Source organism: Crocodylus porosus, unplaced genomic scaffold, assembly GCF_001723895.1.
Source record: "Crocodylus porosus isolate Cpor-Errol unplaced genomic scaffold, CroPor_comp1, whole genome shotgun sequence".
Taxonomy (NCBI): domain Eukaryota; kingdom Metazoa; phylum Chordata; order Crocodylia; family Crocodylidae; genus Crocodylus; species Crocodylus porosus.
In genome coordinates, this window is record NW_017728886.1 from 104730735 (window position 1) to 104744788 (window position 14054).

At 41.5% G+C, this 14054-nt stretch overlaps 1 long non-coding RNA gene across 1 annotated transcript; it reads right to left on the reverse strand.

The window, feature by feature from the left end:
* Positions 1–178: 178 nt before the first annotated feature.
* Positions 179–13290, reverse strand: LOC109313576. Its single transcript, XR_002102089.1, has 3 exons — positions 13181–13290; positions 7439–7446; positions 179–192 (listed from the first exon to the last, which is right to left on the reverse strand). It is a non-coding gene; the product is annotated as an uncharacterized LOC109313576 (long non-coding RNA).
* Positions 13291–14054: the final 764 nt, after the last annotated feature.

Genomic DNA, 14054 nt, shown 5'->3' on the forward strand with positions numbered 1-14054 from the left:
TCCCAGAATTCACTGCAGTCTCTGCTTCAGGCTTTCTGTTCTCCATCTCTCATGTAAATGAATGGTCATCTGGTTCCATCTCGGATGCAAATGAGACCTAGGGCAGTTGTTTCACTTTTGTCACCCTTATCTGGAGGGGTTTAGGTGTGTCTCGCACTGCATCTTAATCAGTTTCTGTTGGGGGGGGCGATTCTTTGTGAGTCAGACAGTCTGTGTCCTGTGTCAGGGTTCCCCAAGAACAGAGAGCTGAGAGGTAATACCCCAAGTGTGCTTTTATGGATGAGAAGAGAGAGTCAGTAGATTGGGACTGGCTGGGATATTTAATATTATACTGGGTTGGGATATTTAATATTAATACAAAGCACTAAGAAAAGCACCACAAGAAATGTGGCATAAATGGGATGGTTTTCCATCTCTAGATTTTATGACTCCATAGCCATTCAACCCCATGTTTGGTGTGCTCTAGGCATTTGTCCCTGGGAACTGGACAGAGACTTCATACTGAACAGAGACAATTTACTTCATATGATTTGCCAGATGGCTACCAGCTAATAAAGACTTTCTGTCATTGCTGACCTGTTCTATGTTTATTGTAGTAATCCAGTGGTGAAAGGTTCTGTGCCTTATTCTCAGTCAATAATTCTTTTTTCTTTTTGTCCTGCTAATATGAAATTGTAAATGTAGGTTGTGCTGCCCTTTTGCTGAAAATGACACGTCTTAAGTTTCATCAAAGAAAGAAACTCTAGAAGAAACATTTGTTCTTCTGTTTCACTCTGGAATTAAGGATTTGACTATGCTTCAGTTTCTAACTCTGGTCAGTGATATCTTACCAAGCAGTAGGAGTGTGGTGTTATTTTATCAGAAGCTTTTATAAGGTACTTGAAATTTTGTTTTCTTTTTACAGCTCTCCAAACATTAATAAAAATCACATGTTAAAGAGAGATGCCTCATTATTTGGAAATGACAGAAACAGCCATCTGTAGCGGGCATTTTTTATGCCTCCACAGATACCTTACACATAAGGTAGCTTCTTAGGGGAACAGTTCTGGTTTTCAGAGTGAAGGGGGCATGAGGGTTCTTCCACACAGGTTGGTATCAGCTTTATTTAGAAGCTCTCTGTCTGTGCTTGTTTCTGACACTAGTTGTCTCAGAGTTGCCGTTTCTTGACAGTACTAGGTGTATTTATAAGGAACAGGCTGTCTATGAAACCAGCAACTTCTTATGGCTATGTTTAAACCAAATTTGAAATAACTAATTAGATGTTCAAATAACTGAAAAAAATTGCGAAGGCAGTTTCCTCAAAGTAGTACACTAACTGTTTCCAAGTATTTTTCCACTGCTTGCTAGTTTTAGTATCGAAACAAATACAAGAAGATAAAAGTAAGTTACAGACTTTTTGAAATCTTGCACATGTATTATTGGCTTCAGGGCAAATCATGCCTAGCCTTTAGGAGGAGGAGTGCACTTGTAGTGGCATAGGACCTTTGACATATGTAAAAGTGAATGAAGAAAAGTAGCAACTCAAAACAACCATTAAAAATAACTTCAAAACTTTCCATTTTACCCAAAGTACTTGCTGTGTGACTTTGAACTCTTGGTCTCCCACTAAGCATTAGCACTCTTAAAACACTGCTAGATTGGTGACCTTTGACTTGCACTAGCATCAGATAGCTATGCTACTGATCAAAATCACTTTCCACAAGGAGTTGGCAGCAAAGTAAAACAGACTAGAATACATTCATTCAGTTCCAGTTTGTTTTATACTCACTTCTTTGTACAGGGTACTTCTGTTGTCTCTGCTGCCAGTTGACCATGGCAAGGAAGAGAGGGGAAAAGCAAATAAATGGAGACAATGGAAGCAAGTACAAGGGAAAAAAAACCTGTGGAATAGAGAGAAAAAAAGATCATAAAGGGATCCAGAGAGATGGCCAAAAGGAATGGTTAATGGAAACATAAATAACTCTATTATCATCGCACTGGTTTTCCAGTCTTGCAGGGACTGTTAGTTTTGAAGGTCTAGAAGTATGTAATATTTGAATTTAACCTTATAGTAACCAGGTGATAAAACAAGGAACCAAATATTGACCTGGTTTACATAAGTATAAATCCAGTGTTACTTTTTTGATGTCAGTATTGATCCCATGCTCTGGATTTAAGCGGATGTAACAGAGATGTGAATCTAGCCCTAGGTGGGTACCCCAGTAATTTAAAAATGGGGTATCGTATCCTAGATTTTGAAAGGTAACTATTAACTCTGGATTCTTCAATTTTTGGTTGCCCAAATGAAGTCATATTAAAAAAACCATTAGAAAATCAGGCCTCTTGAAGATCATTGCAAATTAGGCACTCCAGTATGAGAAATCCAAAATTGCTTATATGTTTGAAAATTTTGGTCTTTGACCCTAGGGAAGAATGCATCATGAAAAATAGAAGTTGAAAAACATACTATTGTCTTCCCTGTAGACATTTACCTTATTTGGTTTGGGCTTAGATAGCATTTACCCCAATTCTGGTTAAAATCTTGGAGGAAGACCCTCGTACCCTGTAATCCGACAAGAAGGTTAACAGTTGCCTTGTTTTATATTTTTTTCCCCTCATTTCTGTTCGATTAGAATAACAAAAAATAGCGTGAATGAAGTGTGTGTATTACAAAAGTGGCTAACAGAGAAAACATTTTTGAAGGCCATTCAATGTGGGTATGTTGTGGTGTGAACTCAGAATGTATAGTGCAAACTTTTTTTACTCAGGTACCTCAACACATTGTTTTTATTTATTACCAGCAGGTGATTTGAGCTTGTTGGATATTTCCAAGCAAATAATCAATTTGGCTACATTTTCTGATTGTGAAGAAGTCACACCTGCGTCAATTTTTATACATTTGTTTGCCATTAACATTTTCCAGCGAATCTTTCATGTAAACAAATTCTAGTCTCCACATCACTTGGTTTATGTTTATGTTGTGTAAATCATACAATACTGGTTCTTCTCCCTTCCTAAAGGATCTAAACCATATACGGAAAGAGAGCACTGGAATCTTTGATTGTCTTCGGAAGAATCGCCTGGAAGGGAGAGTAGCAGAGAATATCAGATAAGTAGGCTTAGAGAATTTTCAAAAAGATGATTAAAACGATGTTCCTTTCTGACTGAGGAAGAGAGAAAGAGAAAAACAGTTTGTGCAGTACACGCAGAACTAGAAAGATGGGTGGCATACGCACAAAAGTGGGCAACTGGTTTAATCACTAATGACATTGCGCACTGGCAGGAGCAGTATCATGTATCTACCTGCCGTTCATATATATATGAAATGAATACATGTGAGAAGCTTCACATGAATATATAACATAGTTAAAGCCCTTCTTTACAACCCTGACTAAATATTTCCCGTATGTACCCATGGCACATCAATGCAACCTACTAGCAAAGGCTGATGAGATGGAAATCCACAACCCACTTGCTTGTCCTGCTTTGGGAACAGCATTTTGTCATGCAGGATTTCTACCATTATGTTTCTACACCAGGAAAGGAGGATTGGAGCCTGCGTTTTGCAGCAGTGAACTGATAACTATCAAGGACTCCATCCACATCCTTTGATAGTGTTGTCAGGCTTTTGGGGGAAAAGAACATTCACTCATGTTTGTTACCTTGTTTAAATGAAAAAGTGTGAGAAGTGTTAATAACTGAGAGACCATATTACTTTAACTTTTATTTCCCTCTGCTTTTTCAGCAGAAAAAGTTAAGCATTTGCCTCCAGATACTTCTAAATTTTTTTTCCCTTTTTCTATGCATTTTTTTCAGTGGGAGAAGAAAAAGGGAGTTTTTTACCGTTACCCCTCTAGTTTGTAAAGCAGGGTGAAAGAGAAAAAGATAAAAAAAAGACATAGGGAAAAATCCTCCAAATTCAATCACCTAGAGTTAAAAAAAAAAAAAAAATCATTTAAAAAAAACTGAAGAAAAAAGTAGTTCTGCAAATTAAGCAAAAATTGTACTCCAATCAAAACATTAACATTTTATGCAGAATATTTTTTTTCTGCAAAATCTCAGGCACAGACATTGAAAAATTGTTAAAAAATTTTAACAGGGAAAATAGTCTTTTGTCCAACTCCACCAGTTCCTCTTTCTGCTTCATTCAATGTATACCTGTTAGTCTAATGAAGACCCTGACTTAATTTTCCTGCCAACATCATCGCTTGCAAAATAAGTTATTTCTTAAGTTTCATCCCCTTATTTCTGTTTGAAAAATTGTAAAATGTATATGCATTTGTAGTGCAGTGCACCTATTATGTTATAATAGCTATTATGTGCATAATTATATTATTATGCACCTGGGAGCAGAGCTAGGTAATAGAGCAGTGGTTCTCAACTTTTTTTAAGGCTGAGCACACTGCTTTTCAGACTCGTTGTAGTCTTGCATAACTTGTGAGCTGAACAGTTCCCCATTTCAAAAACTAACTCATTTATTGCAGGGCTTCCCTCTTTGCAGAGATAGCAGTCCATGGAGGGGTGGGGGCAGCCAGACAGGGAGAGTATGAGTCTGTCCTTACCTTCTTATCTCATTACAACTCTCTTTATCTCCTCACATCCTAGGGTACACTTCAAAGGATTTTGTAGCACCCCAGATTGACCTAGCACCCTGGTTGAGAATCACTGCGGTAGAGTAAAGCCTATGGGCTAGACTCGATTCCACCTTTTAGGTGCATAAATGGATTTCAGCATAAAGTGCAATTCTAGTCCACCCTGCTCAAGTCCTTGAAAAACTGGGAATGCAAAAGGCAGGTGGGCCCTCCTTTTCACTGCTTTTTGGGGACTTGGTCTTAAAGGTTAGAGGGTGGTGTGTTACAAAAGTAGATGCATTAATGGTTTTTGAGGGCTTGAACGGGGTGGAATAGAATGACACTTAGGTGCCTAAGTCCACTTAGGGCACAGATAGAAGTAACAATTTTTGCCCAATCTGGCCACAGAAAGCAGTTTATAGTCATGACCAAACACAAATGCACTGAAGACAGCTTATAAAATGGCCAATCAAGTGAAAATGAGACCCCCTCATTGTGTGAGGGGTCAGGTGAAGATGTTTCAGAACAGAATGTCTTCTGTAACTTCTTTCTGGGATACCTGCCAGCCTGGAGCTGTTTTCCAAATAGGAGTCGGAAAAGGGAATGGAGGGAGTTTGGTTTGGGTGTTTTTCAGACCCCGCTGGAGGGTGGGGCAGATGTATTGGAGCTCTCCCCACAGTGGGGAGGCTCCAATTCACCCACTCCATCCTCCAGCACTGGCTGGGGAACTCCTAGAAGGAGCTCCTTCTGCTCCTTTTTCCCCCTCTCATTCTGAAAACTTTGCAGCCTCACAGGGAAGAGGGGAGGTTGCTAGCAAAAACCAGCTGTGGCCTGGCAGCCAGCAGCTATATTCCTCTCGCCCTGGAACCAACAGTGAACTTCCGTTTGTTTCTGGGAATCAATGAAACTCAGAATGCTTCCTGCAAAGCATTCTCAGTGACAGCAAGGACCTGCATTTCTGTCTGCCCCATTAGATGCCCAATAGATGGAGTAAAATCTGGCCCCATGTAACTGCAGCAAGAACTCTGAAATAAATTTCCATTGTCTTACCAGATATACATGGAAAAGTATGCTCTTGCTCCCTATGACTGCAGAAGCATCTAGGAGCAGCTTTGCAATGAATATGTGCCTGGAAGGAAAGGTGTCTGAGTTCTGTCCCTGGCTCTGCTACTGACCTGTTGTGTGATATTGGGAAAATAAGTTAATGTCTCTGCCTCCATTTCTTGTCTGTAACAAGCAGTTGATACTGCATATCCCAATCTCTTCCACAGCTGGATGTAGAAAGACAGTAGCTGTCAGGAAGAAGTGCCAGAAAACATTAACACTGTAAGCTGCCACCAACATACACTCTTATTTTCACAGTCTGTGATTGGAACAGAACCAGTATCACAACCCAAAGTCCCATGTGATATGACATTCAGAAGCACCCAGCTAATATACTCAACCCCTTTTCCTCTGACCTTGACAGTTTACTAATCATTGCCTGTATGGAAAAGTTGCAACAAGTAATGGCCCAAATCCTGATATCAATCACAAAAAGTACCAGACTGTATGTTGTGGCCAGATGTGACCCACCTCACTATCTGATTTAGATAACCAGCCACAGGACACCAGAATCCACAGCTGCTAAAAGACCCATTTTTAGCTCTTGGCAGGCAACCACTGCTGTTTCAGATGTCTGTCGCACCAGTCTCACTGTAGCGGAAGATAAGCCTCCTAGCAGTCGGAGCAAGGTATTATTACATAGGGTTGCTGTGTACTGCTAAATAGTTGCCATGTGTCAGCTCAGAGTAAAAGAAAAAAATAAAGTGACAGTCAGCAGTAATTTATAAGGTGCTTTAGGGAGAGAGGGGTTATGGATAAATCTTGTCATAATTTTAAATTGTGCATTAAAAAGCTGTTTATATTTATTTTCCAAAATTTACAGTCTGGTTTGATCTTTTGATCATTGTATCCTGGATCCCTCATATTTTGAGACAACATTTTGAATTACTCATAATTATTGAAAAAGAAATCGACATTCTTTCGGCCAAAGTGACAAAATACTGTGCGCAGTCCATGTTGATGGTCATTAAAGATGATGTGAAATTACTGATGATGCTTGAAGTACTTATTGGAGATTAAGATTCATATCCAGGGTTCTTATCCCATCACACATGTATCCAGTATGTGTGCACACACATGCACACATACACTCTTTACCATTTCTCTTTAAAATGTTTTTACAACTTAGATCCACCAGGAGGGGGCACTCGGACCTAAATTTTGGAAGTAAGGCAGTATCTAGTATGCTAATAGGTTTTTTTCAGTGATATCATCAACTCAGTCAGAAACTGGCCTCAATAATAAATAAGAATTGCATCAGGTTCGGGTGGGGGTTGATGAGTAGGAAAGGTTGTCCATCTCCAGTATAAGTGTAAAAGTAACTAGCATCAGTCTCCTTTGTTTCCTGTAAGAATACTTTAAAGGATTGTTTTTCACAGCTCACCTTGAATGAGAGTGTGTACTTGCATGCTGAATTTGTGAAAGGAGATTTTAACAATAGAGGTTTCAATCCAGGATAGCACTTGCATATGTGCTTTAAGTATGTGAGTCGTGCCATTGACTTTAACGAGGCTGCTTCTATGCTTAATGTGAAGCATGTGCATAAATATTTTAATAGATTGGTCTGATGGTAAGTAGTTTGTGAAGACTACATTCTCTGTAATCCTGGAGTATCCTCATAATTAGGGATTATTTTAAAAAAATGACTTTGAGCCTTGAATGTTGATGTTTTTCACATCTTGCTTGTCCTGTGTAGAAGGGGTACACATATTCGCCATTTGTGGTCATCACAGCTTTCCAGTCACAGTCAGTAACACTATTCTTTGTTGCACTGTAAATACAACAAAAAGATCTTTTTAGTTTAAAAGAAAAGGTAGTAGAATGTAATCCCTTGGTCTTTCAGCCTGTTTATAAGTTTATTTTTAGGGTGTTCCTGATAAGAATATCTACATTGACATGCCTACTTAAAGCCACACTGTTTGAATACTTTGTCAGTAGTTCTCTCATTTAGCTCAGTTACTGTATAAGAAATGTATAAGAATTGACACATTGACAGCTATTTGGGAAACTAGATGAACTTATCTAACACATTTTAAAATAGATGTTTGGATCTAACCTTCCCTCTGGGTGCAGGAGAGAAATACCCATAAAATATGGGCAGAGTGAATGATAAACCTAACTTTAAATACAAACAAAGATTGCTATAGTGCCTACCCTATTCTGCTCTTTTTGATTAATGGTTACTGCGGTAGGTGAGGAATAGGGATCTCATACAAAGTGGAATTGTACAGGTTTCAGGTTGTATCCATCCCATCTACCTAGAATAAAAAGCACAAAAACCAGCAGAGTTGAATAATTTCGTCATTCTCCTGTGGTAGATAAATACCTTGGAACCATAGAAGGCAAGTCTTTGGAATGAGGTTTTTAACAAAAATTAACAGGGCATTCTTTGCTCTATGTAGACATTGAAGATCACTTGTTTTGTTCAAAAGGGCATAGGTGTATCTATATTTTAGGCAAAAATTCTCCTCATATTGGTTTATAGTAACTAGTATATATGGAAACAATATTGCTCATTAAGAGCAACCTATTTCTTGAGAAGTGTTTCGCTACTGCTAACTACACGTGGACTTCAAAATATAATGTTGCTACTTTATATTGCATTCAGTAAGAGAAAAAAGAAGACAGTAGACTGCTTATAGCTCCTGAGAAATGTGTATCTGTTGACTGAAGTCACATAAAATGGTACCGAAGTGAATATACCTATCTTCTCATTCAAATGCAGTTTTGAAAATATCCAATCTATTTAAGATTATTTCACCCAAGATGATTCTTCACGCAGTCTTATTTCTTTTCAAATTGTTTTAGAGAGTCGTCTGATATAATGGAATGTGACCTGCCTGAATACAACAATAATTAGCAAGGTTGGTTGCAGCAGACATCATGGTAAAACAGAGGAAATAATGAGTCAGATTTCAGGTCCACAATGGGGAAATTATAACTGCCCGCTGAAAAAGGCGAAGAAACAGCATCATGAAGAGTGCCTATAGAAGTATACTATTTAAATACTTTAGGAATTAAAGGGATTGGAAACACTGTTTCAGCAGAAGCATTTTTAGATTAGTTTACAACAATAGATTAAAATCAGAAAACAAAGCAATACCATATGTACCAAATTTTTTAAATGTTTTATAGCAACAACTATATGGAGTTCCTAGAGTAGGTAAGTCTTTCTGTATATACCTGTCAGAAGCATCTCTTCCAGGCATGGAGCAAGCAAAGCAAGGCCTGTACAGCTGGTGGAGATGCTGCTCCATGGATTGCCTACCAGAGCACAGAGAGACAGCAAGCAACCAACTGCCTAACACTTGAAAAAAAATTATAAGGAAAATAAGACACTTGGCAGCTTAGCAAAAATCTGTGTTCCTGAAGCCAGGATCACATTAGGGTTAAATCCAATGGGCTGGGTCATATTCTACCTTAAAGATACCAGGTGTGATCCTAATCCACCCTGTGCCAGTTCCTGAAAAACAGTGTAAAAGGTGGGCAAGTCCTCTTGCTGCTTCTGGCGTTTTGTGACTTGGACTTTAAGCTAAGGTGATCAAGTTGTTACAAAAGCAGGTGAATTAACTTTATCACAGGGCTTGAGCAGGAATAGGATCACACTTAGATGCTTAGGTCTGCTTGGATACCTAACAGGTGTAAAATGTTCTGGTCCATAATGTTTAGCAAGACTTGTGCTAAAATAATCAGAGTTGAGATGAGATTGATTAGCAATTCTCACTGGCTAAAATAATCATTGTTGAGATCATGGGCTAAATTGTTTCCCTCCTTTATGAACCAAAGTGGTTCTCACACAGCTATGTTTACTGCAGCTTTTGGCCCATATGCACAGTTTCGATTCTATTTCCATCTGTGGCAGAACAGGATTGCCCAAGGACACAATTAAGTACCAGAAGCAGAATGAAGGATGCTTCCGCCTTGTAGCTCAATAGTGTAATAGTTAGGGCACATAGCCACAGACTTAGAGCATTTATACATGTACTTTTTTGTCCTGAGATGTGCTGAAGATCCACTGCTTTGGAGCAGACTCAGTGAATTGATTAATCAAATCTGCTCTGCATGTAAGTTGACATGCACTGCACTGTACCACGTGCAGTAGTATAAGCGGCAAAATGCATGTCAGCGCGGAGAAAATGGCAGTGGTGTGCTTTTGAATGAAAGCATCTTCCATATGGTCAAAAGCGCACTGCTGCCATTTTCTTAGTGCTGACGCACATTTCGCCACTTATACAACTGGAAGTGATGCCACGTTGGGCACTTCTATGTGTAAAAATGTCCTCAGGTTCCAGGCTCCCACTTCCGCTGGAGATAGTCTCCAGCTTCCCAGCAATACACTTTAGCCACAGACTAAAATAAATGTAATGCATTACATTAAAATGCATCCAAATGGGACATTTATCACGATGGCTACAGAAATGCAAAAAAAAGAAATAAGTTTTTTGTAGGTGTGACAAAGATAAATTTCACAGGAATCAACAGGGATTCTAACAAACACATAAACAAATGTATGTAATACGCAACAGGAATGGTATTAGAATTGCTTCATTGTTTAATATGGCCAACTTACAGTACAGTAAAATAACCTGAGAATATTGAGAATACCTTAGCATAGATGGGTGGTGGTTAGCATTAGGTATCTCCTGCCTTATCCCTTTCACAGCCAGGTGACAAAGCAAAGTTTTCCTTGAGCTGCTTGATAGGAGAATAGTTACCTTCAGATACTTAGAAAATAAGCCCTGAGCATGCTTTGTTCTGAGGTATCGGAGTCAGACCTGGAGAAAAGAGAACAAAAACCAAAGGTTACAAACAACTTTTGGACCTCCATTGTTACTATAACACTGTAAAGGTGCCTCCACTCTATCTGACCTACAGCTGTGCATGAAATTTGTTAAACATTTTGGATTTAACACTGTGATCCCTGCTTCAGGAATACATATTTCTACCAAGCCACCAAGTTTCTCATTTTCTAAAGCATTGTTTTTTAAAACTTGAAACAGTTGGTTACTTTCTCTATCTTGATCAGCTTTGCTAGGCAATCCATGAAGCAGCATCTCTGCTAGCTGTACAGGCCTTGTTTGCTTGAAATCAAACCTATTCTTTTTTCTACTTTTTTGTGATGTCTCTTGCAATAGAACTTTCTAATTAGGCAGGTCACATCCCATTATATTGGATGAGTTCATAAAGCATCATTTCATGGGATGGTCCTGAATACCAAGTATCTTTTCCCAACACATACATAGGTATATGTTGCAAGGATTTTTTATTTTTTACTAATATCAGGCCACAAAGAAGCTGAGTGCCAGAGTCTGACATCTGCTTGCCACTGAGATCCTCAGAACCTCCACCCAGCTGCTGTCCAGTTCTGGAGTTAGTTAAATCCTAGTTAAATTCTGTAGGTATCTACATTTCCACAAGCACAGTCCTTGAACACTTACACCTCTTCTGATGGGCATCCTGACAATGGTGAGAGGCTCAGCATCTGAGCTCTGGAAGGAATCACGGTACAGGCTTTCTCCCGCTTTTCTTGCTAGCAGGTATTCTTAGAGGGTGGGAAAGGAAGAGACAGTGATAATGGTATCACCTACCTATACATCCAGCAGACCAACACTGAGGGTACATACCCAGATAGTGCAGTAGGTGGGATCAAATCCCTACCCCAAGACAGGCATATGAAGGATTTGAAAGCCACATACAATGCAGCTCCCACATACAATGCCCATGCTGCATCTACTAGCCATTTTTACTAGTGAAAGGTTCAGTGTGGGAAAGAAACGCATTCTTCTTCTACCTGGGCGCATCCAGATGAGTGTGCACATACCTCTTGCAGTGTCTCAAACCACTTTGCAAACCACATGTGCAGGAACAAAAAAAGTTCCCCGTGCTGAAAATTAGCAGTGTGGGGGCAAAAATAGACCCCTGGATAGCCAGGGGTAAAAAAAAAAATGCCGCAAAACAGTGAGGCAAGGCACAGTCCCGGACCATGCCCTGAAGCAACTTCACGTCCTCCACAAGAGTGCTCTGGTAACCAGCCAGAGCATCTGGCCCCTGCTTTGGTGCTGAAGCAGCTGCAGGGACCTGGACCTGGGCTCCATGCAGGGTAAGCAGGGGGTGGCAGGGTTGGAGAGGTTGGAGGAGGGGGGAAGGAACCATGGGGGACCCCCACCTGGCCCCAGCCCCTGCTCACTCCCCTAGCTCCCAAGATCGCTGCCCCATCCGGCCCTATCCCTTGCTTGCTCCCCCAGCCCTCCTGAACATTTTCCTGCCCGGTTCCAGCTCCCCAAAACATTCCCCTACCCAGTCCCAACCCCCGATCGCTGCCCTGCCCAGCCCCAGCCCTTGCTTGCTCCCCCAGCTCTGCTGATTGTTCCCCCACCCCGTCCCAGCACCAATCGTTGCCCCGCCTGGCCCCAGCATCCTGGCACTCAAAAACCCCCCAAAACCAACACTCATCGGCTGTAGCAGCAGCTGTCTAGGCCCCTGGGTCCTCATGGCAGAGCCTGTCCCTGCACCCGTGCTGCCACTGTCAGATTGCGTGGGTGCTGTGTGGCTCAGCAGGGTGCTGAGTGGCACTGCAAGCTGTCTGGGAGCTCTGGCAGGGGGGACGTGGACCCTGTGGGGGGGAGGGGAGGGCTTTAGCCCCTGTTGGGGACCTGTAGCCCCTGTTGGGGAGCTGTGGGCCCTTGGGGGGTTGTGGCCCTTTAGGGGCAGTCTGTGAGCTGTGCAGGGGGGGGCCTGCACCCTGCAGGGGGCAGGGGACTCACCCCCCTATATGTCCACTCCCACACCCGCAGTCCCCCCACAATCCACCCACAAACCACCCCCACAAACCCCATGAGTCAGGAATGAGGGGACTGGGGCAGGGTGCAGGCTGTGGGTTGAGAGTGAGGGGCAACAGCAGGGGCAGGGCACTGGCATATCAGTGCTGCTCGGCGCTGCACATCCCAGTGAGCAAAGGGAGTAGGGGCAGCTCTGATTTTTCTATGACAAAAAACCCCAAAAGTCAGTGCCAAACTATAGATATTTAGAATTTATTTTGTTATGATGATTGGTAGTCTTCCAAATTGCTTTAAAATTGTAAATATATCAATAAAACATTGCCCAACTGATTTGATCTCTTTCTCTCTCTCTCTAGACAAAGAGAGAGAGAGAGAGAGAGGTCTTTTGTTTTATTTATGGAAGAACCTGGATTTTGGGGTATTTTAAAGAGTGACTTTGGGATTTTTTTATCAGGGATTTTGTAGTTTTTAAATAGGGAACACCAGAATTCCTGCTATGGAGGCAAGTGGCAGGTCCCAAGCAGAGGAGCCTACTCAGAGCTCAGGGCCCAGCTGGAGGCGGCTGACCTCTTGGCCACTTAGGGCCAAGAGGTCATACTTTGACAGTTCAAAGCAGGCCACCACATGGGAACATCTTCAAACACTTTTCAGGACAGTAAACAGAAGAGGGACATTACCAGGAATGGCTAACAGACAACAACATTGCCATAAAAAAGGCTAGTTTGAATAGTGAAACATCGTGACCACTAAAAATGAGAGAAGGTCATTAACACCTGTGGAGTGGAGAGACATTAGCAGGGATCAGGGAGATGATAGTGAACCATGAAGTCAATTGACTTCTTCAGTGCTATCTGAATAGAAATGCCTGTCTCAGGTAGCTGGTTTTAAAGTTTGGGTGGAGCAGGAATCACGAGGGGGGGGCAGGTGATGTGCAACTGCTCCACTGCATGCCCCGCCTCTGCCCCGATCCACTTCTGGGGCTGGTGCTTGTACCTGGCTGCCGCCACTGCTGCTTTTTCCTGACATCTGACCACTGAACAGCATAGGACAGGGCATAGGCCAAGATCCTCACTGCCCAGCTGTGGTACAGCACAGGCAAAACTCCCCACCACTAAATGCCACTGAAGTTCCCCACTCTGTGGGCCAGCCCCAATGCCTCTGTGAGTTGAAAGTAGCCCATAGGCTGTAGGTTGTTGATCTCTGTGGTAGGCAACAATGAGCCTAAATGTGAAGCAGTGCAACGCAGAGCACTGCCCCACTAAAGAACATTTGTGGGACTGGCCTTCACTACACTTTGTTTCCCTGGTGCTTAAAGAATGTATGGATACAAATAGTATGCTGCCCTAAACATCCTGCTATGAATGATCTCCAACCTCTGCAAATTCAAGCACAGATCAAAAAGGGCTTTGCAAATGTAATTCCACAATTTATTTTAATTACAGGAACTGGATGATCTAAGCACGTGGTACACAACATACTTATCCATATAACAGTGTGGTCACTCCTAGTATGCTGTATCCAATTCTGGTTATGTCTAATATTGGAATTTACTGCAATCTGATGGCTTTTCAATGGCATATGTGAAACTGATTGGAAGCTACAATATTGGCCTATGTGAAAA